This window comes from Manis javanica, chromosome 17 (genome assembly GCF_040802235.1).
Source record: "Manis javanica isolate MJ-LG chromosome 17, MJ_LKY, whole genome shotgun sequence".
NCBI lineage: Eukaryota > Metazoa > Chordata > Mammalia > Pholidota > Manidae > Manis > Manis javanica.
In genome coordinates, this window is record NC_133172.1 from 22,325,704 (window position 1) to 22,353,481 (window position 27,778).

The following is a 27,778-nucleotide window of genomic DNA, read 5'->3' on the forward strand; positions in this document are numbered from 1 at the left end:
TTTCTATTTGGTGCTCTCTTATTTTTTCTATTTCTTTGTGGAAGTTCTCACTGTATTTATCCATTCTTCTCCTGAGTTTGGTGGGCATCTTTATGACCATTACTTTGAACTGTTTCAGATAAATTACTTATCTCTGTTTCATTAAGGTTTTGTTCTGACATTTTATCTTGTTCTTTCATTTGGAATATATTTTTTTGTTTCCTCATTTTGCTTACTCCCTGTGTTTGTTTCTATGTATTAGGCAGAACAGCTATCTCTCCCAGTCTTAAGGTCCATCTCCTACAGAAGACCACTCTTTATCTTTCCACCTTGTTCTAGCTCTTGGTTTTCTCCTAAACTTTCTCTGTTTCAGACTTGTGGGGTCCAGAAATGCAACCTCCCTTGGCCAGCAAAGCCAGGTACTCAAAGGGCATTCCCTGTGTGGGCTATGCTCACTTGCTAGATCAGGTGGCAGCCATGAGAGTGGCACAGGGGGCAGGGTTTTTACTTGCCAGTTCTAGCAGGCTAGAGTGAGAATCCAAGAATGATGTTGGCCTGCATTGATGTCAGCAAGGGAGAAGGAGAGCGCAAAGACAGTTCCTGCCCGTATCAATGCTAGTAAGATAGAGGTAGAACATCAAAAATGGTGTGTACCTGCTCCTCATTCCATGGAGAGAGGCCCACCATGCTTCTGGCAGATGCCTGAAGGTTAGCAAATTAATGTCCTTCACATATACTCTAGGTGCATTTCAATTTGCTGCTTTTTGCAGGGTCCTGGAACAAATGAATCTGCATAAGAGCCCTGTGAGAGAAGAATTTCTGTTCCTTACAAGTCCATGTTTCTCCTGGATGTAAGTTCCATAGGTTTTCAAAGCCAGATGTTTTTGGCTGGGTAATCTCTCCAGTGCAGGGTCCAAGGGTTGGGGGTGACTGATGTGGGGCACAAATCCTTTGGTCGTCAGAATGTGAATTTTTGATGCCCCTTTGACTCCTCCCAGTTGTCAGTTGCTTTGCTGGGTATGGGGTTTTTGGTGAAAGTACATTTCTGCCTCTCTGACCCACTTCAATATGGCCTTTTTACTCTCTGTTTAGAGGATCTGTTCAGCTAGTTTTCATGTTCTTTTTTTTTCAGGGGAAATTGTTGCATATATAGTTGAAAATTTATTGGGTCTATGGGAGGAGGTGAGTTCAGGATGCCACCACCTTGAACCACCACTCAGTATTTAATTTTTTAATCCTCTATTTTTATGTCTAAATTTCTTTGTTAGTTTTACTAACCTAGTATACTTTTAGTAATCACCTTCCCATCTTTTCTGTTACTTTTGTCATACATTTTTGTTGAAACTGCATACATGTTGAAACTCTACAGTAAAGTGTTATGTTCTTTCATACAATAAGCAAATGTTGTTTAAGGAAGTTAATAAATGAAGAAAATCTATTTTATATTTAACCCACATATTAACCATTCCTCATGTAGACTTAGATTTCCATCCTGTATCATTTCCCTTCAGCCTGAAGTAATTCCTTAAACATTTCTTGTGCAACAGATCAACTTGTGATGATTCTGTTAGTTTTGTTATTTACTTTCACTTTTGAATTGTTTTTCCACTGGCTGTATAATTCTAGGCTGACAACTTACTTTCAATATTTTAAAGGTTTTATTCCATTGTTTTCTGGATTACGGTATTACTGATGAAAGGTAGACTGCCATTCTTATCTTTAAAAGTAAAATAAGTCATTTTTTTCTGGTTTCTTTAATTTCTTTCTTTCTTTATGATGCATATCCAACAATTATAATATAATGTTCATCGACATAATTTTCTTTCATTTTTATCTCATTTTTATCATTGAGTTTCTTGGATCTGTGCATTTGCATTTTTTGCCTTACTTTGAAAAATTCTCAGGCATAATCCCTTCAAATATTTTTTTCTATCTAATATTTTTATCTCCTATGGTCCCAGTTCCATATATTTAAGAATATTTACTTTTATAATGAATCACAAGCCATGAAGTTCTATTGTCATCCATTATGGCAATACTATACCCATGTAATTAGTGCAGAAAATTCAATGGGTGCTAGTATTTAAATCTAGGAATGTGTAATAATTCACTTATTGTGGTAGGCACATAGTTCTGACATAGTTCCCACAAATTTCTGCCTCCTGTTATTCACACTCTTATTTAATTCCCTCCCCTTGAGTGTAGGCTGGACCTAGTAATTTGCTTCTAATGAATAGCATATAGTAAAGTTAGGGGATGTCACTTCAGTGATTAGGTTACAGAAGACTCCTAGCATTCTCTTGTACTTTCTCTGCTTGCTTGTTATGTTGAGGCGAGCTGCAATACAGAGAGGCCCACATGGCAATAAACTGAGGGAAGGATCTAATCTCTGGACAAAAAACAGAAAAGGAACTAAGGCCCTCTGCCCAAGAGCCTGCAGGGAACTGAGTCCTGCCAACAGTGACATGAGTGAGCTTGGGCACGGGCCCTTTCCAGTTAAATCTGCAGAGAAAACTTTAGCCTCAGCTGCCACCTGAGAACAGTCTTGTGAGAGACTCATTCAGAGGACCTAGAAACACCATGACCAGATATCACAGATATAATAAATGTTGCTTTAATCACTAAGTTTTGGGATAATTTGTTACACAGCAGTAGATAACTAGATAACTAGCACACTTTGCCTATATACTATTTTTTGATATGCCTCCCAACTCTTATTTGCTATTACAAATAATGCTGCAGTAAATAGCTTTAGGCATATAATTTCATCTTCAGAAATGAATCTCCATAGTGAAAAGGTATGAGCAGTGCCCACTTTGGTAGTGCATCTAATTCAACTTTGGAATGATACAGAAAAGATTAACATGGCTCCTGCATGAAGATGACAAACAACTTCATGAACAGTTCCATACTTTTACAAAGGCTTAACAGCAATTCAGTGGAGGAAAGATAGCCTTTCCAAATGGTGCTAGAGTTCTGGGACATTCAGAGGCAAGAACTCCAATGTCGACGCAAACCTCATAACTTGTATAAAATTGAATCAAAATAGATTATGGACTTAAATTTTAAATTAAAAAAATATAAAACTATAAAATCTTTACAAAAAAATAGAAAAAAGAAATCACATTGGCATCTAGGCCTATGCAAAGAGTTCTTAGATTTGACATCAAAAGCACAATGTATAAAAGAAAAATTGATAAATTGGACCTGATCGAAGTTAAAAACTTTTCTTTTGTAAAATTCTAGATGAAGAAGATAAAAGACAAGTAATATGCTGGGAGGAAATATTTGCACACACCATATCCAACAAAGGATTAGTATCTGGAATATGTAAAGAGTACTCAAACCTCAATAGTAAAAAAATTTTTAATTAGAAAATGGGCAAAAGACACAGCCTTTTCAGTGAAGATGATATGCAGATGGCAAATAGACACATGAAAGATGTCTAGCATTATGAGTCATCAGGGAAATGCAACTTAAAACCGTAATGAGATATCACTATGTATGGATTAGAATGATGAAAATAAAAATTCAGTGACAGTACCAAATGCTGGCAAGTATGCAGAAGAACTGGATCCTAATATGTTGTTGGTGGGAATGTAAGATGATAAAACCACCTTTAAAAACAGTTTGATAGTGTCTTATAAAACTAAACATGAAATTACCATATGACTCAATAAGTATACTCTTGGACATGTATCTCAGATAAATGAAAATTATCTTCACACAGGTACTTGTATATGAATGTTTATAGTGGCTTTATTCACAATAGCCCCAAACTAGAAACCACCCAAATGTCCTTCAGTGAGTGACTGGGTAAACTGTAGTACATATATACATGGAATATTACTTGGTAATAAATATGAGAGAACTATTGATACATGTAATAATTTGGATGGATATCCAGGGAATATCTGGAATTTTAAAAAATCTAATCTCCAAATGTTCCTTACCATGTAATTTTTTTACATAAAACTTTTGAAATGATCAGATTTAATGAGTGGAGAGCATTTTAATAGTTTCCAGGAGCTAGGGACAGAGAGAAGTGTATGATTAAAAACGGTAAGATGAGGGGTTCCTGTGGTGATGGAACTATTCTGTATCTTGACTGTGGGGACTGACATATGAACCTCTGTGGGTAATTGTAAATACACACCCACAAACACCCCCCTACACACAAATGAACACACGTAACACTGGGGTCTGAATGAGATCTGTGGGCTGTATCAATATCAACATCTTGGTTGTGGTACTATACTATAGCGTTGCAAGATATTGCCACTGTTGGAAACTAGGAAAAGGGTCTGTGGGATCTCTCTGTATTGTTACTTCCAACTGAATTTGAATCTACAAGTATCTCAATAAAATTTTCAATGTAAAATGGGATAAGTATTTTTATAATTGTAAACATATTGCCAATTTTTTTTCCAAGAAGAACACAGTAATTTAGAATTCTACTCACCACGTAAGTGAGCTTACATAGGCTTTATCAATTATCAGCCCATGTCAATATGATAGGAAATTCTGTACAACCAATATGAACTAGAATAAAGAGGTATTTTACACTGACAAAAAAAAATAACTTCTCTAGTGGTTCTTCTAGTTCAGGATTCAATTTTTACATAATTAATTAATTCTGAATTCCTTATACAATATCACACAGTCATATGTCAAGTAAAAACCCATGACAGTAACATGGGATTCTATTTTCAGAAATTAACAGATCAGGCAGAAAATAATGGTTGAGAGAATTGAAAAACACTGCCACAAAGGTTGATTCTATATCTAAATCAAAGTCTACACATATCTGTATCTCTATATTTGTGTTAAAGAACAAAAATACATACTTTAAAAATATCTGTAGGATATTAAGAATTAAACACACAATAGATAGTTTTTAAAAGTCTGAATAGAAATAATTCGAACCAAATGACCAAACTACAATGTAGTAAAAACAGAAAAAAGATAATTTTAAGACAAAAAAATCCAAGGTAATTGCAGTTTTAAAATACTTTTCTGAATGCTCATGCATAAAGGGAAAAATCCAAGCTGAAGTTATGCTTCATTTAGACATTAAATGTTTGAAGTAAATAATTGAATCTTTAAATAAAAAAGGCTATAAACTAAAAAAAAACACAAAAAACAAAGAACTGTAGTGGATGCAGAAATGGCCAAAAATTCCTTCCCTCTGGCATCTAATCTTTTGGCAGCTGCCCTCCCACATCATTGACTCCGGTCTTGGCCATGGGACTTGCGTTAGCCAATGGGACTGTGGAGAATGCGTTGCAGAGAGAGACTTGAAAAACACATGTGGCCTCTTGCTGTGAACACCATGCGAAGAAGCCAGAGCAAGGCTGCTGCACAAATGAGAGCCACGTGGCCCAGTCTCCCTGGTCACCCTGGCCACCCTGGCCAACAGCCTGCCAGCTGTACGACCAAGGCTATCCTATCTTTTCCGGCCATCAGCTCACTTAACCAGCTGATCACAGATGTGTGAATGAGCCTAGCAGTGATTAGCTGAGCCAGCCTGAACCGGAAGAACCACGCAGCCAACTCACAGAGGCATGAGCTCAGTGAAAGGTGGGTTGTGTTTAAGCCACTGAGTTTTGGGGTGGTTTGCTACATGACAACACTTGTGGCATAAAAATGTAGGGTTAAGAGAAAGAAGAAGTTGTCACACGAAGTCACAAGTTGAGTCATTGCTCTTCCATCATATTTGCTAATAAAATAAAGTACTATGCAAACGCTCTTTTGTATGAGGCTGCAGAAATCTAAGAAGATGCCTGAAGTCAGGCTGAGAGCAGGAAGCCCCCATTGTGGGATCCCATCAAACACAGCCTCTGCTCTCTGCCTGAGGCACACCACTTACCTTGGGGGCTTCTGTGTCTGTTTTCCACACCAGGTAATGGGTCATGTCACCTGAAACCAGAAGAATCAACGTGGGGATGGTCTGAGGCCGTAGAGCACTCACTGGTGGGTCTGGGCCCTGCTCTCAGTGCAGGGTGTCCTATGCCTACCTGGACTCAAGGCCAGATAATGAAAGCAGCCTGTGCAGTGAGGAGTAGGACTCACTGAGTCATCCCACAGACCTCAAGGCCAAGTGGCACATGGCAGGTCCTCAACACAGGTGGGGATGCATGTGTATACATTGTAAACATTACCTGTACACAAGGTATGGTGATGCTAATGTGCATGCTCAAGAGTTTTTGAGTTTCTCTGGGCCTAGAACAAATGTATGCAGAAGAACCCAGAATCATTTGCAGATGGGGCTGCTGAGCCGGCTGGCTTAGTCTCAAGCCATCTGAACGGAAGTCAAAGATTTCTGCAGGGACCCGTTCTTCCACAGGTGTTCCTGCAGCATCGTAAACAAGATAGAAGGGACAAGCTACATCTGTCTGTTTGCAATAAAAGAAACCCTTAAGAACAGACAAGATGGTGCAGAGACACCACATCTGTCACAGTGAGACCAGCGGCTGCCAGCAGTTTTTATTTGCCTTTGTTTGTGAAGCTGAGAGGTGGGCCTGGTGGGAGATTACAGTACCTGCTTTCCGAGTGCCAGGGGCACAAGGTCAGTTACAGCCACTCTGGCCTGCAGGGTCAGGAGCTATCCTGTCCTTTTCTGAGGGGCCTGGTGAGCTCTCCCTGGCCTGGGATGGTCACAGTCTCCAGGGAACCATCATCCCACCTTTATGTTGTGCATGTGCCTAGAAGATTGACTAAGGCTCTGGGATTCTGAAAAGATGACGATACTGGCAAAATTCAAAATGAAATTCTCTTTTCCAAAAATGACAATTTAAATGTAAGTTGGAATCGACATATCTTCTTTCTTGATGTTAGGATCTGGAAGTTCTGGGTGGGTTCAGTGGCTGTGTCTTCCTCCTTTGTTGGGGCCCCAGTTCTGTGTTTCTTGGGCCTGCTGAGCCTTGCAGCCCTGCATTGGCCCAGTCATCCCTAAATAGCAAGCTTCAGGATTCAGGACCATAGGCTGCTTCACTTTTGTATCTCCTCCCAGACCCCCAGGAGAGGTTTGGAACAGCACTGCCCTCAGGTTCTTCCCTCGCAGTAAACCCACTGGTCTGTGCCTTCAATCACAGATTGCTAAGGATTCCTCCAAATGCTCATCCTCTCTTGCAGTACCTTTGGATTCTTCAAAGATCTGCATTTGTGCATCTCCAGCATGGGGACAAAGAACGGTGACACACATGATGACTCACACTGTCAGCATTCACCACTTTTTAGTTTTTTGAGTCTTATATGGACTTTGAGTAAAAAGACTTGGACGTCAGGATGGACAGTTGTATAAATAAATAAAGTATAAATAAATAGATAAGTAAATACAAATCTAGGGCCTCACTGGGCAGACTGAGTGGACCTACTGCTGCCACCTTGTCTGGGACATGTGTGCCCTGCCTCCCCGACCAGGAACAGCACACCTTCCTGTTGGAAACCGTGGTCCCATTTCCAAGCTTTGTCGTCAAACCTGAGCCATGGCTTCTTCTCATGGTTTCTCCCCTAGCTAGGGTTTTGGAGACCTGGTAAATCTTCTAGTCATCTTCCCAGCTCTCCTTTTTCCCTTACATTTTGCATTTTCACAGCTGGCCATTTTCAGCCTGGCATTGGCCAGGAGGCCACTGGCTCATGAGCTTCGAGGATGCTCTTCCCAAAATGGAGTGTTTGTAAATGTTGGCATTCTCAAAACAGTCCCTGTAACACATCTGCCCATCAGAAGAGCTTTGAGTTGAGTTTACTTTTGTTCTGAGACTGCAGAAGTCCAGACCCATGATCCCTATCTAAAAATCTAACCATATCAGAATAAAACCTCTGCTCTATAAATGAGATTAGCTATCTCCCAGTTCGGAGGTATAAATTGGCTCTCAATTTAGACTTCCTCCCCTGCAGTACTCTTCCGTTACAAGACATCATTGCATCAGGAGAACATTGGAAAAAAGAAGAGCAACACAACAAAACAGTTAATTTCATTAATCTGTTTAGCAATACCAATATAATGAGGCATAATATTGATTTTCTTACTTAGGATTTAAAATCTTTGCTTCTTTCCACAAAATTAAATGCTTCAAACTGATATTCCACCTCTTTACAGTCGCATCTTTAATTTAGTTGTTATAATTAGGCATTAACGGGTGTCACTAGGATAGCCAGTTAGAGACCATTCTGTTCTGCTTGTCTTGATTATCACAGTTTAGATGTAAAGTAAATTAGAATGAAAGACTATACAGTCCAATTACAGATAAAAGCAGCAAACTGCACTGTTGTAATTAGATGCCAGGACTATTTTTCTTAGATTTTGTATCTCTGAGGGCCCTTTTTGTAGCTACTTGGCTGAAGCCACTGCTGGAAAATTTCGGAATGGATCTGAGTTGTTGCAGCCATATTGCTTCTCCCAAAAGTTGAACTTCTGACTGGGCTTTCTTCCTGGGAACCTAGCTCAGCCAGAGCCCATGAGGACTTGTTCGGAGCTTTTCTCCCTTGGGACCAGGCATCTGAAGGCATCCGTATCTTTCACTGCTTGAGAAATTCAGCCTGGGGTGAAGTACAAGGGTTGGTATCTTTGTATGTCTCTCTGGCTGATGCTACCCCTGGTCCTTCTATTATTCCTCCTTCTTTTTGCCTTTTCCTTTTCCACTTTGATATCAAATTTTGGTTATGGTTCTGCCTTTTGGTCCCAGAATAGTGGTCAAAAGTCAAAACCATGGTGTAAAGTTTTCTAGAAGTGAGGGAATGCGAGGGGGTGCCTTTCTGGGAGGGCTGCTAATTTTGGAACAGAAAAAATTAACCAAGGACAGCCAAAATGTAGCTACTGAAGAGCTGCTTGGAGGTAGCATGACCCATTCACCCATTTTCTAGACATTTATTGATGGCCTACCCTGCTTGGCATGAGGCTGGACACTGGGCCCACAGACACACACCTGCTGGGGTGGGAGACTCACGGCGGGTGAATGCGGGGCAGCCGTGGGCCAGGTGATTATAAGACAGTGAGGATGAAAGCTCTGTCCTGTGAGGAATAGAGCAGGGGCACTGCCCCCACACAAGAGGTGAGAAGTCTCCTTAGGCTGTGATACCTGAGTTGTTCTGAAGGATGAGAGGGAATTATTTGGGTGGTGGAGAATTAGCAGGGAGTTCCAGGGAAAGAAGGAAAAGCATGTTTACATCAAGGACTCAGAGGTGGTCTCGTGTAGCTAGAGTGTGATGGGCAATGAAATTACATACACAGGAGGGGTGAGGTCGTTACGGATCCTATGACCTAAGCTAAATGAGATGGCTCATTCAAGATCTCTGTTATGGCAAAACGTCCACAGGGACCTCTCGGCCCTGGAATAGACTTCTAATCCTTGCTCTTACTGATGTTCTGGCACAGACTGGCCTCACTGACCTCCAGTTCCATGTGATTACTTTGAATTTGCCCCTGGGTTCCAAATGGGGAAGACCCCGCGGACTTTGGTTTGTAGGACTGTGACAGGGACCCAACTGCCTTGAAGACACTGGGATAACGGCGTGTTGGTAGCTTGAAAGGGTGAGAAGAGTAAGGAAGATACATAATTTCAGGGGGCATAAATGGTTAATGAGTAGGCAGATAATATCCCTCGTGAGGGGAGCCAAACCTAGTAGCAGGAAATGGTTCTTACCCCTGAGATTCTTCTAATTCCAGGCCTGGTGGTGAAATGTCAAGCAGCAGAGCCACCCAAGAGTCAGTGAGCTTCTTGTTATTGGACCTGTTCTGCAAGAGACCAGCCGGCCATTAGCCAGGACTCTGATGGTGAAAGGAGGAGAAGGCCTGGAAGAGGGTCTACTGGGCCCCCTTTCTCACCACACGGGTACCCAGCATCACTGGACGCATGCACACTAGCTATGGCTGTTTGGATCCACCAAGTGCTCACTGCAAGTCAGAGGGGCACTGGCATCTTCTGCACATGAATATGCAAGAGAAGCTAATCTTTACCCTCTTGGGAACACAAAAATCCTAATACTTCCTGGTGTATTATGTAAAGCACTCCTACATCAGAGTGAGATGGCTGCTCTGGACCCTCCCAGGCTAAACAAGGCATGCTTTTCTCAAAGTGTATTCCCAGACATTCAACCTCCCTATTTTCTTACAAATGAGATTCATTTCTATGTCTCCATGCAAATTCCAGCTGGAGATACTTCTACTTGGGTGTTGCTAACAGGGGAATCCATGATATGTATGCTTAAGTCATGCAATTTTAAGTGCTCGATGAATGAGAAGAAAGGCATCTGAATAGTGTGAATAGTGTGGTGATTTCAACACCAATCAGAGGGTGCGCGCCCTGGGGGAGTGGGCATGTGCTCCAGTCTACCTTTTCCATTCATAGTTTTCGGGTTCATGTGCCTCCGGTGGCATGTTCTTGCACAGCAATGAGTGCATTCTAGGGTTTAAAGAGATGTGATTTTTATATAATATGGCCTATAAGCATAAACCAGGTACTTCAGCTGGTAGCCTCCTTCAGAAGTAGAAATCTGTGCCCAAAACTGAAGACTGAGATGAAATGTCACTTTCCAACTTGGCCCTTACCAACAGTTTTCAAGGGTAATTCAACTACACAGGATTTTAGCCTCAGTGACCTTGGGACTCCATTCCCATGAAAGATGTAACTCTGCTTTTGTGAACTTCAGTCCACCAGGGAGATGGGTCGTGATGGGTCTGATCTCTATGGGAGGATCAGTCAAGTTTGTACTGCCTCTACGAGCATCATCTGATGTTTATCCTCTGTGCTAAAATGGCCCTTCAGGGAAAAACACCACCATGGTAACCAGTCACATTATTGCTGGGAGACATTTTTAACGTGCCCTGATCCCATCTGGGGAAGGAGGCTTGAGGGGCCAATGTAGGAGTTCTCAGGGAACAGGATGCACCCAGTCTCCTGACTTTTGGGTTGTTCTCTGTGCCTCACTGAGAGAGCATGTAGTGATCTGGGCTGGTGCTCTGCAAACCTACATGTCACTCCTCTCTACTCCAAACCCCAGCATGCATGTGCAAACACACACACACACACTCTCTCTCTCTCTCTCTCTCTCTCTCTCTCTCTCTCTCTAGGTTTCTAACAAAAGCCAAAACCAAGGAGGAAATCTTATTCCCTGCAAATGTTCTAAGAGAGACCCTCTGTTAATTTGGGAAGACCCTCTGTTAATTTCTCCATGATGAATTAATTTCCTAGAGATCATTTAAGGTGCTATCAAAGCATATATTTTCTTTTGCGACCAAACGGATCTGACCTCTTACTAATTTTGCCTACAATTAGTTTGGTGTAATTACCGCCACTTACAATTCAGTCTGCTTTCACTAAAAAAAATTATTGTTCATGGGGTCATAAAACTCTTTAAAAATTGCTTAATGAAAAATGGAGCCTTGGGAATGTCGCACAAGATAAGCCCAGCCATTAAATCCAGGACTTCCTGTGCGCATGAGGTAGTAGTCTGTTTCAGCAGTGTGTGTGTGTGTATGTGTGTGTGTGTGTGTGTGTGTGTGTGCATGTGTGTGTGCGTGGCAGCAGTGTGTGGGAGAGAAACCTTCTTTTACAGGGGTCCTCTGTGACTCTGGGTGTGTGCTTTGTAGCCTGGCAGGGCCAGAGGTACAAATTCAAAACAGGATACTCAACATGCTCTGCCTTTATCTCCTGTTTTCCGCCTGATAGGAAGAATGGACAAATCCAACCAGAATAAAGAAAATAATGAGGGAGTAGTAGAGGACATCAACTCCTGTCCTCCAAGCCAGTTTCATTGCTCACAGCTAGGTGCGGTCTGAGCCAGGCCCACTCTGCTCATCTCCTGAATGGAGACCTCACGTCTGGGGTAGTCACAGCCTGGTTGGCTCATTTCCCCATGACAAGCCTTCTTCCAAAGCCATCCTGGTGTGTGGAGTGACAGTCCCCTCTCAGTCATCTCAGATGGACTCAGCAGCTTCCCCTTGCTTAGCCTTCTTCTTCCCCTCAGTACAGGGTTGGAGAAAAGGGAAACCAACAACCGTTAACTCCTCTCTGATGATGCACATCTTCGGAGTGTTACAAATGCACTAGGAGACTTTGTTCTCATGACCTGGGTGTGCACACACATGTTCACATGTTCTGGGTGTTCACACACATGTTCTGATGTCCTGGGTGTGTATACGTGAACCAGCACAACCTTGCAGTATTCCTTCAGATTGGGACAGAGCAAGGGGCAGACCATGAGAAGACCCTAAGGGTAAGGAAGACCTGTGTGAAGAGAGTGAGGGGCCAGTCTCTGGAGCTGCCTGGGTAGCCCGTCACTGCAGGGTCTTCAGAATTAAATGCCTGAGCATGTGGCTGACAGAGACAACCCTCCCCCTGAACTGAAGTAGAAGCTCTGCCCTCTAGAGATGAGCACTGCCCACTGAGCAGCCCAGCTTTGCTTCCTCAGCCTCAAACAGGCAGCTCCTGAACAGGTCAGTGGGGAGTGGAAGATTAGGTCCCAGATGAGCCGTTTTATCTGAGTGGAAAGCCTGGCAGGATGTGGGTGCTGGCATTGGGAAACAGTTCCTGTCAGTGTACTCTCACATACTCTCAAGCAGCACCAATGTTACCTGGACAGAAGTTAAAGGTGTGTGAAACACGATCCTTATCCTCGGGACTGCACTGCTTAGTTGGGAAGACAGGATATAAACCACTGAACAGCACAGGAGAAAAGCAAAGGGGTGCAGGAGGCCACACGCTGCCTGGAGGTCTGGTTGTGGCTTGGAGGTGTTTGGTCTATTGTGTATAATCTTTTTTAGGTCACAGATTTGCACCATGACCTGTGGCTTCCTTTGGGAACTTGGGATATCTGACCATGAGCAGTCAGAGCCCAGGGGCTGAAGGCTGGGCTTGGGTTTGCCGCAGCCTGTCCTCTCCTCTCCCTGTGGCTTCACACTTCCTTCCGTTGATGGATTCTCTTGGCCTGCCTGGCACCCATTTGCAGGGTGGTCCCCAAAACATGCTGTAGGTTTCCAACCTGTTCAGCCTGTGAATTTAAATCTAGCAAAGTTCTAAAGATCATGGTGTAAAGGCATCATCCTCAAATGGCTTCTCATCTCATTCAGAATACAAGCCTATCTCCTTGCAGACCCCATGCAGCCAGTATGATCAGGCATCTTCCTATCCTCTGGGATCAGCTGCCTATTTCCATCCCCCTCCCCTCCCCCCAGCTGCACCAGCTGCCTGGAGGCTCCCCTGTACTTCCTCATGACTCTGTTCCCGTAGGGATCCTCACTCCTTGCCTTCCTCCATTGCTCCCTGTGCCTTCATGTCACTTCATTTTCATCTGGGTACCTGTCACTTCTGAATGTCCTGTTCAAGGCCTAGGTTCAGGTGGGACTTTGCCACTTACCAGCTCTGTGACCTTGAGCAAGCCCCTCAGTCTCTCTGGCCTGACCCTCCTTGTCTGACATGAGAGCTGACGGCACTGCCTCGTACCGTGGGGTGAGGACGGAGGAGGCAACACCTGTAAAGGGCTTAGAATGGCGTCTGGCAGAGAGAAAGCACTCAAAAAGAACTGGCCATTACCATTTCTATGATTATGCTTGTATAATATTTAATCATGTAATTTATATATACATTTAATATGTGATAGTAATTACTAGTAGTATATTATTCCCAGTGAACCAGTGCAGAAGATTGCATGCAGCTCAACCCAGAGATTGAACTGCAGGGACTCACCTGCATGCCACATCCTGCCAGCCAAATGACGCACCATTATGCATAAGAGGTGATAAGTATTCTTTTTATAAATACATGGCCCACACTTTGTTATCTTGTGCAGCACTTTTTAAAAGTAAGGGATAGTTGGCAAAAGTAACTAATCAAAGTTCTACCTAACTTAAATAAAAAAACCCCTGCCTGATTGCCCCCATATTGTTCCTCAATTCTGGGGGAAATAAAATTTGCTGTGCAATTCACAAGTGCATTGTGAAAGGACAATTTACTAGCCTGCAGACCTGGTGACTTCATGTTGCACACTCAGGATGCCACAGAGCCATGGCACTTGAGTGGGGGTCATGATAAACGGACTTGTTTTGTTTATGTAACTTAAATCTGGGTATTCTCTCCAAGGTAGCGGGAAGCCTTTCAAATTTTCTCTATGAAAAAAAAAAGGTTCTTTAGATGTAGTGTTTGCTTCCCTTAAGGGAACAGCATCTTTTGTCAAGTGGAATTTGTTTCCAGAAATTAGCGCTGGGATATTGTTAAACTGTGTTCAATATTCTGTCTCAATCCTTAGGAGAAGCTTGTTTAGAAAGAATGTTCTGTGAAATGAGACATGTATGAATCAAAGGATGCAATGAATTGAGTTAATGATTCAACATTCATTAAGATGTGAACTTTTGTCAGGATTTAAGGCATCATATACATTTATAAACAAAACAAAGTGGTCTCAGCAGTGTTCAGTTTGTTTTGGGATGACTGGCAGGATAGGATTGAGTCCCAGGTTCCCCTTCACTATGGAGATTCCTGATTCACCCATTGTAACACGAGTGGTGGTAAACAAGCCCTTGGTGAGTCACTTTTGGGCATTGACGTGTGTTTTCTCATGTGTTTTTCCCTGGACAGCAAGCATTTGCTGTGTTTCCTGTGCCGGGAATATAGCAGCAGAGGGTCTCAGGTGTTCTCTGACACACACTCGTGACCACCTGCCGGGCGCCCGGGGCTGCCATGTCAGACCAGGCAGTACAGCAGCTCATTCTCAGGTGGAGAGGCAGTCAGCACAAGCGTAAGTGATGTCTGTCGGGAGTAACCGGCGCCATGATGGCAATGAAGGCAGGTGAGGGCACAGGGGGCACTGGCAGAAGGCAGAAGTGAGCATTCCCCTGAGGGAACAGAGTCATGAAGAGGTGTGGCCGAGCCTCCAAGCAGAGGGCAGCCTGGGCTCCGTCGAGGGGTGGCTGATGTGGCTGAGGGGGTTGGAGATGGGCATACGAGCCTGGAGGACAGGAGGGGTCACATCACGGTGGCCACATGGGGTCTGCAAAGAATTAGGCTTTTATTTTGAATGAGATGGGAAGCTGTTTGAGGATGAAGATCTTTAGACCTTTGCTAGATTTAAACCACGGGCCAAACCGGTTGGAAACCTAAAGCATGCTTTGGGGACCACCCTGTGACTGGGGCCTGGCAGGCCAGGGAAATCCATTAAGGAAGGAGGAGCGAAGCCCGAGGGAGAGGAGGGGCCGAGGCAAGCCCAGCCCCGGCCTGGGCCTTCCTGCAGAGGCTGCATGGTTTCTTCAATCACAGTGGAGAACAGGCCCAGGGACAGCAAGAGTACTGGCCCCCAGGTGGCACCAAATGGGCCCTTCACAGGCGGTTATGGGCACCACTGAGTCCAGGATTTCTCAGCTTGTGCTTGGACAGAAAATTCCATGCTTGATTTTCTAGTGCTAAACAAGGCGTCTAGAATCCTGCCCTGCCCATCCCTTGGGATCACCAAGACATCTGGACTTCCTGGGCCCACTGTGGTCTTCTTGTGTCCTTCATGGTCAGGGAACAAGTGTCCAAGTCCAGCCAAGTGTCTCTGCATGTTGGAATCCATGAGTTTTTACAGGTGTGCTGTGTGAAAATGGGCATCCGCGGTGTAGCTGTGTGTAACACGCCCCATGACTTTTCTACTTTGAGATTCCTTCCGACCTTCTCTTTACCTGGTAAGCCAAGGTGGCTCAGAGAAGGAGCAGGAGCCAAAGCACGAGCAACCTGGAAAGAAATCTCATGGTGCTCCTCTCAGCCCTGGGGGCGCAAGCCCTTGGCCCTGCTGGGGTGGGAAGGTGGCTGAGGCTGGGCTGCCCCTGGATTCCCAAAGCCTCAGCTGAATGCTGGTGCTTTTCCTGCTCCTTGGCCTTCAGCAGATGCAAACCGCCGCAGGGCTGCTGACTGGAGGCCTCCAAGCACCCTGAGTCCCTGTTATTACGGCAAACTTAAGAGTAGTAAATAAAAGGAACAAACGAAATAAAAACACAAAATGAAAAAATAATTAAAACAATAACTATTCCATTCATTCTGAGCACATCATCCAAGATTGCATTAGAAAAAACTACAATAAAAACATGCTTTTAATCTGATAGTAAAAAAGCCCAATAAAATAAAAATGAGCTCCATTAATGAAAATAATGGCTCTTACCCCAGCTAGTTAAAATGCTGAGCTTATGTGTTTTGGGGTTTGGGGGAGCTGAGGACTGTTTTTTTCCACAGCGCGTGATAGATTTGCTTCCGTTGCATCCTGGCGATGGCCCCAGCTAATTAGTGTTGCTCAATCTGGAATCTTACCCTTTGTATGAGGCCCAGAGAAATTGGGTAGGAAGACAACTGATTCCTGGGGAAATGGGCAAAAAATTTAAGATTTGGGCCTGAGGAAGGACCTCAAATATGTAGCTGTGTGGATATGTGTGTGTGTTTGTGTGTGTGTTTTCTCTTTCTCCCTCTCTCTTAATCTCTCTCTCTTCCCCTTCTTCCTCATTACTTCAATTTGCTTTTTCCCCTTTCAAGAAATGACTTTAATTTTCTTGCAGGTGACAGGCTCTGCCTCAGACTCCTTTTGGTGGAAGTGGAGGTATGAACAGATAGCCCACGTTAACAGGAGACTTCAGCAAGACCCTTGCCTTCTGATTTTGCATGGCAGCATGGCGCTCAGCATTTCCTCCTGCAGACACCCATGCACTGTCTTAGAGGCCTTCCTCTGCATGGCCTGCTCCTGGACGCTTTCTCCCATTCCTTCCTAGCATCTACTACCAACTGTGATTTGTAATTACTTGTATGTTTACTTGCTTGGTTCTGAATCCTTTGAGTGTAGCTACAAAAGGAGAAATGGCACCATTCATAGACCACGTCTTGACCTCCAAAGACTTTGCAGAGAGCCGACCTCGCCAAACCCAGGATGAAAGTCGTTCAAAGAAACTCTCTGTCCGTTTAATCAACTCCTCTGCTGCCCTCTCAGGGCCCTGATGCTACTACTACAAGTACTTATTTGTTCAAATGAATATTAACATTGTAATTTAGTACCTAATTATGCTTCTCTAGTCATAACTGGAACTGTGGTATTAAAATCCTTACATGCTCTTTGGCTATCAGCATGTACCTTTGTCAATATCCTGGAATTGCTGGAGATTTCTTTAATGTACAATCTTTGTGCTCATGTCTCTCCCTGTCACTGATCCTCCCATGTCCCTTACAGATTTACTCTTGGCTGCTGCAGGTTGCACTTAGCACTGTAGTCTTGTTTGAATAAAATGGGAGGTGTAGAGTTCAGCTCTTTCTTAAAGAAGCGTGTGCATACAGGGTTTTTGAAATGGCTTCGTCTTGTGTCTGATGATAGTACCAGCCACACACCATACAATTTCAGGATTCTATTTTGGGGAAAAATTGCCAGCCTTCAAGTATCTTGCCTCACACATAATAAATACTCAATAAAGTTTGCTTAATGTCTCATATCTCTAAGTCAGAGGTCTTCAGTCCTGGATACACAGAAGATGAGTATCTTTAAGTAGACTTCATACCTGGTCTGTTGTCAGAACAATGAAATCCATGTCTCTATGGATGAGGTTTCCAGATGGTTCCCAAGATAAGAAGGATTGACATCACTGCTCCAGACACAACCAATGTGAATATGTTTTAAAGAGCCACTGTTCCCTGAATGACCCATTCCAATGTATAGCAGCCACTGACAAATGATTGAAACTTGGTTTCTCCTTGGAACTTTTCTACAAACTAAGTAGCCATATCTAACAGTGTGGTGGTAGAGGAAGGAATCTAAGTTTTATACTGGTAAAAATACTTCTGAAAAATTGATCTATAAAAAAAAAGACTGTCCTAATAGGAATTATTTGTATCTGAGGTGCTGTTTGCTATCCTAATTTCCAAGTGTTTTATGCAAATTCTCCCATAAGGCAAATCCTGCCTGTTGGGAGGACTGGGTGGATGTCTACACAGGATGCAGATGACTTAAAACCAGCAATCCTGATAATAAGAAACAGGAGTACCATCTAGGGTTTCTACTTGGGAAACATCTACTTGCAACTGGGGAAAAAAAAGTACAACAACTGGTATGTCAGTAAGTCACTGTCTGAGAAAATGTGCATTTTCCAACAACTCTCTTGTGTTTAGAAATAGACTTGCTGAGCAAAGAAGAGCTGTGTGCTGGGGGATCATGGAGTAGCTTGGGGGTGGCATGGGCCTCCTGAATGCAGACACCCTGCCTCATCAAGAGGCTCCACTCACTTCCTTGGGTACCCCGGACAGCCCTCCACCATCTGCATGCAGACTGCTTGTCTTCATCCAGCTGCTCTAGCACCAGGTCATATCAGAAAACCTTGGCTAAGTAGATTTAGGTTAAAGGCCTTAGCACAGTTTGATCTGGTTTTGCTCAAGGCCACATGACAGAATCACCTGGCGAACTTTCCCTAACTATAATCCAGGGCCTGGATTTTGGAGATTCTGATTCTGCAAGTCCCTCAAGTGATTCAGGCAACCTGTCTTCTGGAAACCCTGGCTAGGCTAGAGTGCAATACCAGTGGGCAGAGCCTGCCTGCCTGGGTATGTGGACATTCTGTGAATGCTCACTTGTCAAACTGGGCAGGCAGGGCCATGGAATTTCACACAGGTGCCTCAGGGTCTCTGGGTTGGGGGTCAAGGTGGCTGGTCTCCATGGCCTCTCTCCTTCTTGGATATGTTGGAGTCCTAAGTTAAATTTTGTTTCCATAGATAATTCTGCCAAGGTTTTAGTTTATGGTCACAGATAATCCCCTAGGCCAATATCTCCCACAGAAGTGTCATTGTTATGCAGGGGGCAGGAGAGAGGCAGTCCTCCCCATCTTTACCGCTGGAAAGAACAAAAAGTAAAATGAAATAAAATCAATAAAGCAAAACAAAACAAAACAAAACTACACCATCCCTGGAGGCTATGTGGGCTATGAACATGGTGCCTCAGTAGGGCCATCAATGTAGGTGAAGTGCCCCATCTGTCTTGCAAATGGTCCTTCATAGGATTTTCACTTGGGGTCTGGCCTATTATGAGCACCATGAGTGCACCGGAAGGACAGTGGTTTGGAACCTGGGTGTTGAGGTTTGGAAGAAACCACCCCTCACCCTCCTGTGTCCATTCTATTTGTTCTTGTAGGAGCTGTTCTCCTTTAGTTAAGTCAGCGTGGCCATTGGGGCAGGGCTTGGGATGGGAGAAAGGACAACTGGGCTCTATCCCCAAATAGTAAGCAGGCCACATCACTCTTGTTTGGCTTCAGCAACTTCGAGCTTCCAAATTTCTGTGATTTTTTTTTTTTTGTTAGTGTTCCTTCATTTAGGAGACAGAGATGTGAGAATCAGGAAACATGATAGTATGGTACACTGTTTCTTAGGAAGGTCTTCTCCAATTTTCCACCCCAGCTTTCCTTTAAAGGGCAGAGTCTTTAATCATAGACAGTGGCAGAATTTTGGTTGAGCTGCACAAGTGGTTTGGCTCTGTTGGGAACCCTGAACATGAGAAGCACCATTAGTCACCGTCTGGACAGCAGATTCCTGACACTCCACCCGAACTCACGGTAATGTGGGCTCTCTTAAAGACAGGCAGATAAAAAACCGCAACTGTAAGCATTCATTGTTATTATTGGGAAGGATATAAACTCATGGTAGAAGAGTTTTTGAAGACAGAAAGAAAAAACATACCATCTCCCATCACTGTGCACTATGATAACATTCCATCCATTTATTGATGCACACATATTATCTATATTATTTTTACAAATATTGTATATGTTATTTTATAACCTGATAGTTTTCACTGAAAAATACAACTTGGACATCTTCCTCTGTCAAATATTTTTGCTCTAATGTGTCATTTTTAAGGTTTGCATGGTATTTCATTATCTGAGTGTATCAACTTAATCAGTCTTTCAATATTAGATATTGAGGTTGTTACAGATTTACATCTTTTTATCCTGTTTTTGTACAGTAAAATATCATAAAAGCTAAATATTTGCATATAATCATGATTTCTTAATTGGAATACATTTCTAAAATGCCTGAGTATACTTCTGATGGTTTTGAATCTGGAAGAATCTGCCTACATTAAGAATGCAGCCCTTAAGGCTGTTCTGTTTTGTCAGGGGTAGAATGGCAAATCCTTCATCTGACCTTTATCACAGACTGGTGTTGGGCACCATGTGACAGTATTTAAGTGACTCCTTAGGGATATAAAATACATATGATGTGGGATTGTTGCTGGGAGAGACCCTTGGGTGTTTGAACACTCAACTGGACATCTCCAGAGGAATGTACTACCCTGGATGCTCACAGAAGTCAAGACAAGAGGTACTCCTGTTTTTTGATGAGCTGCTATGTGCCCCCATCTCTCAAGCATTAGGAGAAGAAGAGGGCACCGGTGTTTGTTCCAACTGCTAGTCTCCCCATGAATACTGCTGCTGGTGACAACTGGAATGTAGCCTAGTGGGAAAGGGTGCAGGGGCCCTTGGGACGACTGGAAGCCTAACATGCTGAGGTTTGCACTGGTGAATAAGTGGGTACTGCCGGTACCTGGGGGCTTCTCACATGAATATTGTAGGCTGAGGACAAATGCAAACAACCAAGACTCTGAGGAGGCCCAAACAGGCTTCAGTGCTTCCAGTTACTCCCTGCAACCACCAGCCAAAGACCATCAGGCTTGTGTGGTGGCCAGAACAAAGAAGTGTGAGCACCATGTGGAGCCATGGGCAGCCTAGTAATGAGAGGCTGTTAGGAGGGGCTTCTCACAGGGCTGGAACTTCTGCTAGACTGATGTTGGGGACGGTATCAAGGGTTTGCTTGGGACTGGATGCCTTTGGGAAGTGGGGGCAGATCCATGACAGGCCATCTAAATTTGTTAATAGGGAGAAAGCAGGAGAAATGCAGCAGGGCTGCAATCAGCTAAGAGGCATGACTCACCCAGGCTCCCAGGGAAGGAGGGGGGCTTGGTCGTCCTGCGGCTTGTGCAGTGCCCTTGCTCTAGTCTTGCGCAGACATGATTAGAGAAGGTCTCATTTTTGTCTCATGCCATCATGGCACAGAGTGACCTCCTCCAATGTGCCTGCTGTCTGAAATTGTGTGTGTCCAGCAGGTGAATGTGTGGCCTGGATTGCCAGGCCAGCTTCCACCTGAAAATGTCTGGGCCTCATTCTTGTTCTTTCTCAGACCCCTGCCACCCTGCTCACTTGTGCATTCCCTCCTTAGGCGTCAGCTGCTGAGCACCTCTACTGGGTCACACCTTTCACCTTGGTTTAGCTCACTAAGGCCAGTGTGATTCCAGAACTGTCTCTTTCTTGCCCATTATCAAACTTAACCTATTTTGTGCACCATCATCTCTCTGACAAACTTGGTGTCAGTCTGTATAGATTTTTGAAAAGTTCTTTGTCTTTGTTCTAGGCAAATTGTAAATTATATATCAGCTTTGGTTGAGTTGCAATTTACCAAACATAAGAGCCTACTTCAGTGAGTTTTAGTAGATGTATGTATTTAATTGTACACTTACCTTCTTAGCCATGACATAGAATATTTCCATTGCCCTTTAAATGATTCCTGTGTCTCTTTCATGTCAACCTCTTCCCTGTCTCTAGTCACTGGCAATCAGTGTTTGGTTTTCTTTTGCTGTAATTCTGTGTTTTCTAAAAGCTTATTTAAAATGAACCATGCAGTACACAGATTTTTGTGACTAGCTTTTTCACTAACAATGCCTGTTACAATGCGCTTGAGAGCTTCCTTTTTTACTTGCTATTCTTTATTTTCAATTGAGGTATAATTGACATAGAACACTGTATAGGTTTCAGGTATACAGCTCATCTGTTTCTTGTGTATCAGCAATTTATTCTTTTTTCACTGCTGAGTAGTATTTTGTTGTATGAATGTATCATAATTTATCCATTCACCAATTGACGGAGATCTGCATTATTTCCAATTTTATGAAATGACAAATAAAGTTGATAGAAACATTCACGTAAAGGTTTCTTTATAGATATATGTAAATGGCTTCTCAGGTTGTGCAGTATTTATATGTTTATTTTATTTTATTTTTAACAGGAGAAAGAAAACAAAATTTAGTTACATAAATACAGAGGCCCAGTAACAAAACTGAGACCCAAGGAAATGACCAAGACATGTTGCTTTCATGCATTTTAGACAAATATAAATCTGTAAGGAATTGATGGGACAAAGAAATCTCAGGTTTGGGAGCTTCAATTAGTAAGGAATTCTAAATAGCATTTGGGCTGGGGCAGTAAATAAGGAAAAAAAGTAACAAGATTTGATTATTCAGCCTTCTCTACTCTAAATTCCCTCTCTCTCATGATAAGGATGCTCCACGAGCTGGGAGGGTACCTTCCACACGGGAGATTTATTCCCTGGTTTCAAGGTGAGGAGAACAGAGGACGACCAGAGAAATTCCTTCTGCCACTGCTGTTTCTCCAGTTGTTTCAACTCAAAGTGATCAACATGCCAAAGTGGCACATTTGGGGGCAGCCTGCCCTGGGTCCCTATACCATTTAACTAGTTGCATGTGTATTAACTTTAGAAGAAATGTTAATTGTTTCCCAAGTGACCATGTCAATTTATATTCTAACCAACAGTTTGTGAGAGTTTTAGTTATTCCATTTCCTTGGCAGCAATTGGTGTTGCTCTTCCTTTTAATTTTAGCTTTTTTAGTAGATGTGTTGTGTCTTCTCATTGCAGTTTTAATTTGTGTTTCTCTGATGATTAACAATACTGAGCATTTTTTACATGTTTTTATGTCATTTCTGTCTTCTTTGGTGGAACACCATTAAAATATTTTGCCCATATGTACTTTTTTAAGAAAAAAAATCAATTTGGGAAAAATTGACATTTTGCCGTGTTTAGTCTTCCAGTGCGTGAACATGACATGCGTCCCCCACTTATTTAGATCTTTGAGTTCTTTCATCAGCATTTGATAGGTTTTAGATCTTGTACATGTTTTTTAAAGTTTACATCTAAGTATTTCATTTTCTTTGCAACAATCATAAAAAAGGATTATAGTTCTTATTTTGATTCACACATTTTCACTTTAGTATATGGAAATGCAGTTGTTTTATGTGTGTTGATCTTCTATTTTGCATCCTTGCAAATCTCACTTATTAGTTCTAGCTGTTTGTTTAGATTTACTAGGAAATTCCATGTAGATAATATGTCATCTGTGATTAGTAACAATTCTGTTTCTTCTCCACTCTATGTACCTTTCCTGCCTTATTGCAGTGGCTAGAACTTCCAGTACTATATTGAATAAGATCGGTGAAAGTGGATATTCCTGCCTTTGTTCCCTGTCTTAAAGGGAAAACATTCCATCTTTCACTGTAAGTACAATGCTTACTTAACTGTAGGTTTTTAATGGATATTCTTTATGAAGTTGGGGAAGTTCCCTAGCTCCTACTTTGCTGAGAGTTTTCATCATGAATGGGTGTTGAATTTTGTCAAGTGCCTATCCATGTCAATTGACACAATCATGTGATTTTTCTCTTTAACCTGTTGACACAGTTGATAACATTGATTTTTTTCATCTTGAACCAGGATTGCATATCTGAAAGAAATCCAAACTGGTTATGTCATCTAATTCTGTTTTTTATATGTTGCTGGGTTCATTTGATAGTATTTTGTTGAAGATTTTTGAGTCCAAATTCATAAGAGATACTGGTTTGTAGTTGTCTTATTTTGTACTTGTGTTTGTGTGGTTTTAGTTCCCAGGTAACACTAGCCTCACAAAATGAGTTTGGAAGTATTTCCTCCTTTTCTATTTTCTGGGAAATATTGTGTAAAATTCCTGCTAATTCTTCTTTAAATATTTCCTAAAATTTTGCCGTGAAATCAACCACTTCTTTTTTAGGAGATTTGTAATGAAAAATTTGACCTATTTAATTATTATAGGCTAATCGGGTTATGTATTTCACCTTGGTTTTGGTAGTTTCTGATTTTTGAAGACTCAGTCCGTTTCTTCTAAGCTGCTGAATTTATGAGGGCAAAGTTTTTCGCAGTATTCCATTCTTACTCCTTTAATGCCTGAAGGATCTGTTGTAATAAACCGTTTCATTCCTGATACTGACGATTTGTCTCTACTCACGTTTTATCTTGGTCAGTTTTGGTAGTTTGTCATAACATTTTTTTTAAAGAACTAGTTTTTTTATTTTATTGTTTTTTCTCTACTGATTTCCTGCTTTTAATTTCATTTATTTTGGCTCTTATGATTCCTTCCCTTTTGCTTGCTTTGTGTTTACTTTGCTCATCCTTTTCTATTTTCTTGAAGTAGGCATTTTCAATTACTGATTTGAGACTTCCTCTTTCCTAATGTAATTATTCAGGGCTATAAATTTCTCTCTCAGCACTGTGTTAGCTGCATACCACATATTTGGACATATTATATTTTCATTTTCATTCAATTCTACATATTTTTAGTCTCTGTTGACTTCCTTTTGACCCATGGATATTTAGAAATGTTTAATCACTTAGGGTAAGGTTGGTGGGGGGAGAAATTTATTGGCTCCTTGAAATAGAAATTTGCCAAGTCGTTTTCTAAGCAGGTAATATGATATGAGCCTTCAAGCTCACATCTAGGGTTTTATATACCCTTGTGAAATCTTGATGAATATAGGAATACTTCTAAGAGAGGCGAGGGAAACATTTGCTTCCTTTATTTCTTATATATCTCTTAATTAGAAGCACTAATAAATCTACTCATTCAGTCATTCATTTGTTCAAAATATTTCTCATCATATTTCCCAGAACACCATGCTCTGGACTCATGTGTAGGATCTTCCTGGACCCACAGCTCGTAAATTCCTTCTCTCACTGTGTTGTTGTCTCTCTCATACTGAATCCTGCCCTGTTAGCATAAATTTCTTAAAGCTGATATTCTTATAGGGTATGGAGAATGCAAGTTATGAGATTGTGGTGCTTATTAGACACTGATCTAGAGATGTAAACATCTCTGATACATCTACAACCCAAACACAGACAATTATTAAGATTACGGTTACACTCTTCCTTGATAATGGTTTCTTTTGGCTATAGATATTTATTTAATTGCCTCAGTGTTTCATTTTAAGGGATGGTGACAATGTTCAGTTCGGATAATGAGAAGGAGGAAGAAGAGGATGATGCTCTGAGGCTGTGAGTTCATGCCCTGTTCATACCTAGAAGCCATCCATCCACCTGTCCATTAATTTTTGTATCTGTTCTTGGTTATCATAATTGTCAAGCTCATAATCATCTCAGGATCTTTGCATTTGCTGTTCCTCTTTCTGGAACACTCTTTCCCTGACTTCTCCTGCATCTGTCCCTGTCTTGTCATCTCTTCAACAAAGTCTTTCCTGATCTCTCTAAAAGAATTCCCTCTTAATTACTATCACATCACCTTGTTTTCCTTTAAGATGCTTTTTACCTTTTGAAGTTTTCTTATTTTTATTCACTTATTTATTTTCAATTTTCCTTGCCAGAATACAAGTTCCATGAGAGTAGAGATCTTATCTATCTTGTTTCCCACTGGATTCCCAATACCCAGACCAACATCAATACAGTGGACAATCCATGTATACTATCGTTAATTAAATTAACCGATCCTACTTTTCTGACAATACAGTGGTTAAGAGTGCAGACTCTGTTGCCAGACCACCTTCATTTAATTCTATGAGTGCAAATTCGGTAATAGCACGCAATGACTTTGGCCAAGTTACTTATCATGTCTACACTTCCATTCCTTCATGAAAGGAAAATGATAGAATAGTATAAAATGAGAGCAGTAAATAACTTAGAGACTTGTCATTGTCAGGAGGATTAAACAAAATTTTTTAAAAAAGAAAATGTGCCTAAAACAGCATCTGGCAACTGTATACATTCAAAACACCACCAGCTAAAAATACCCATTTCTGGAATATAAATTTTAAAAACCCAGTAAATACAACAATAAGAGAAAACAGTTCCTACCTTGAAAATTTAAGTGACTACTTCCAAGGGACTTTCAAATCCTAGTTAAGCACTCATGAAAAAAGGGAAGGGAGCCAGTTTGCCTTCATCACATCACTAATTGGTCTGGTGATCCTGAACCAGTTCAGAACCTTCTCTGAGTTTTCCTCTCCCTATCTAGAAAAACGAAGGTTTGGATTAGATAACCTCTAGGGAGCTCCCAGCTTTAACTGTAGGAATACCCACATTCCAGGCTGCAAGGGGCTGCAGGCGTCCGTTGCCTTGCATCTGGCTCTGGCTGGCTGTGTGTAGGGTAGAATACCTGGGCTGCCCTGGAGGACCTGAAGGACAGGTCACCTGCCTCTTCATGGGGACTCTCACCAGTTGAGTGGGCACCACAAGCATGCCAGAGTGCCTGCAAGAGTGCCAGAGTGGGCACCGCAAGCGTGCCACTGATGGCAGGCACCATCACTGCAGACAACCACAGCAGGGAAGGTGGCCTCAGCCTTTTGACAGTCTGGCCCCAAAAGTCACTGCCAAACCCCAATGGCAGCCTTTTGGGAGCCATCCCACAGGTGCAGCCTTTGTTGTGCTGAGTGAGTTGGAGTGAAACGCACTTTCTTGTGCTCCCTCAAGGCATTAATGATAATAATTAAGAAGCTCCTGGCAATTATACCCAATGATGTGTAAGGTCAGGACAACATGTGTTGTCAGTTGATGGTGACAATGGACAGTGGGTGAGTGATGGAGCCAGAAGTGAGTACCACCTAGTGCAGAATTAATCACCCAGCAGAGTAGGGCTGCCACTCTTGCCTGGCCCAACACACAGTATTGTGAGGCCTGTGAGTCTCCCTGGATAGGGAGGTGGGACGTTTCTACGGCAAGCCTAGTCCCTGCACAGAGGAGCTGGCTCAGCTCACTTATCCTGTGTAGGGTGCATGAGCTCACAGGGAGACTGGTGGCCTTAGTTGGTGGGAACTTTCTCTATCCTGAACTCACCGAGAATGCACCTGGGGAAGGAGGAACCTCCTTGCTATCTTTGGCACTTTGATGGTGTGGAGGGAGTCAGCAATGCCTTACCCTGGAGGGCTCACCGAGGGGGAAATGGAAACAGGCATGAGCTACTGAAGATGCACCCAGCTCACAGACTCCTACTTACTTACCAGGAGCTCTAAGTTCAGGTCCAAATTCTTCCATTTGCTCACCCTCAGAAACTGTGATGGGATGATATTGTTAAGCATTAACAATTTTTTTATTAACCTAGCAACCTCTTCCATTCCCCATTCCCCATTCGCTATGTACACACCCAGAAGAGGAATTCAAAGGCAGTCTTCTTTCTTAAAGCTTTTGAGCTTCCAAGGGCCAATGTTTTGACCTAAAAGTAGACGTAGAATAATACTTACTGGGTGATTTCCTAGTTCTCACTCCAAATGGGAAGAGGTGAACAATTTCCCGGGCCAAAGGAGTGAGGTATGAAGGAGGGACATGGCATCCACCCCCTTTTCCTAGTTGAGCAGGTGATAGCACCTCAGGGAGGTTGGGGGACCTGGAAACAGAGAAGCCCCGGCCCTGGCTCCCATGCAGCAGCTGTGAGTGGGAGCCCCAGAATGGCCCACACCCTGGCATGTCCTAACTGCCATGGAGCAGGTCTGGAAGCAAGGTGACTTCAGCAGAGGGACAGACTCCAAGCTTCCTGCCACTCCTGAGAGGTGTGGGGAGCAGTCACACTTCCAGAGCCCCAAGAAGGGCTAGGTGATAGACAGGGGTGAGCTAGCCTACCTGTGGGCATCTCATGATCCCAGTGAGGAAGGGTATGCTGCAAGTACGGCAGCATCAAGGGCATGGCATCAGGCACTAGAAGGGAGATGTAGAAG

General features: G+C 42.7%; 1 long non-coding RNA gene and 1 other non-coding gene across 2 annotated transcripts; both read left to right on the top strand.

Moving 5' to 3' along the window:
* Positions 1-2,790: 2,790 nt before the first annotated feature.
* Positions 2,791-2,895, top strand: LOC118973021 (U6 spliceosomal RNA). The gene has a single exon (XR_005062226.1). It is a non-coding gene; the product is annotated as a U6 spliceosomal RNA (small nuclear RNA).
* Positions 2,896-14,558: 11,663 nt separating this feature from the next.
* On the top strand, positions 14,559-17,398 carry LOC118972988 (uncharacterized). Its single transcript, XR_005062158.2, has 3 exons — positions 14,559-14,712; positions 15,372-15,537; positions 16,496-17,398. It is a non-coding gene; the product is annotated as an uncharacterized lncRNA (long non-coding RNA).
* The last annotated feature ends 10,380 nt before the right edge of the window (positions 17,399-27,778 follow it).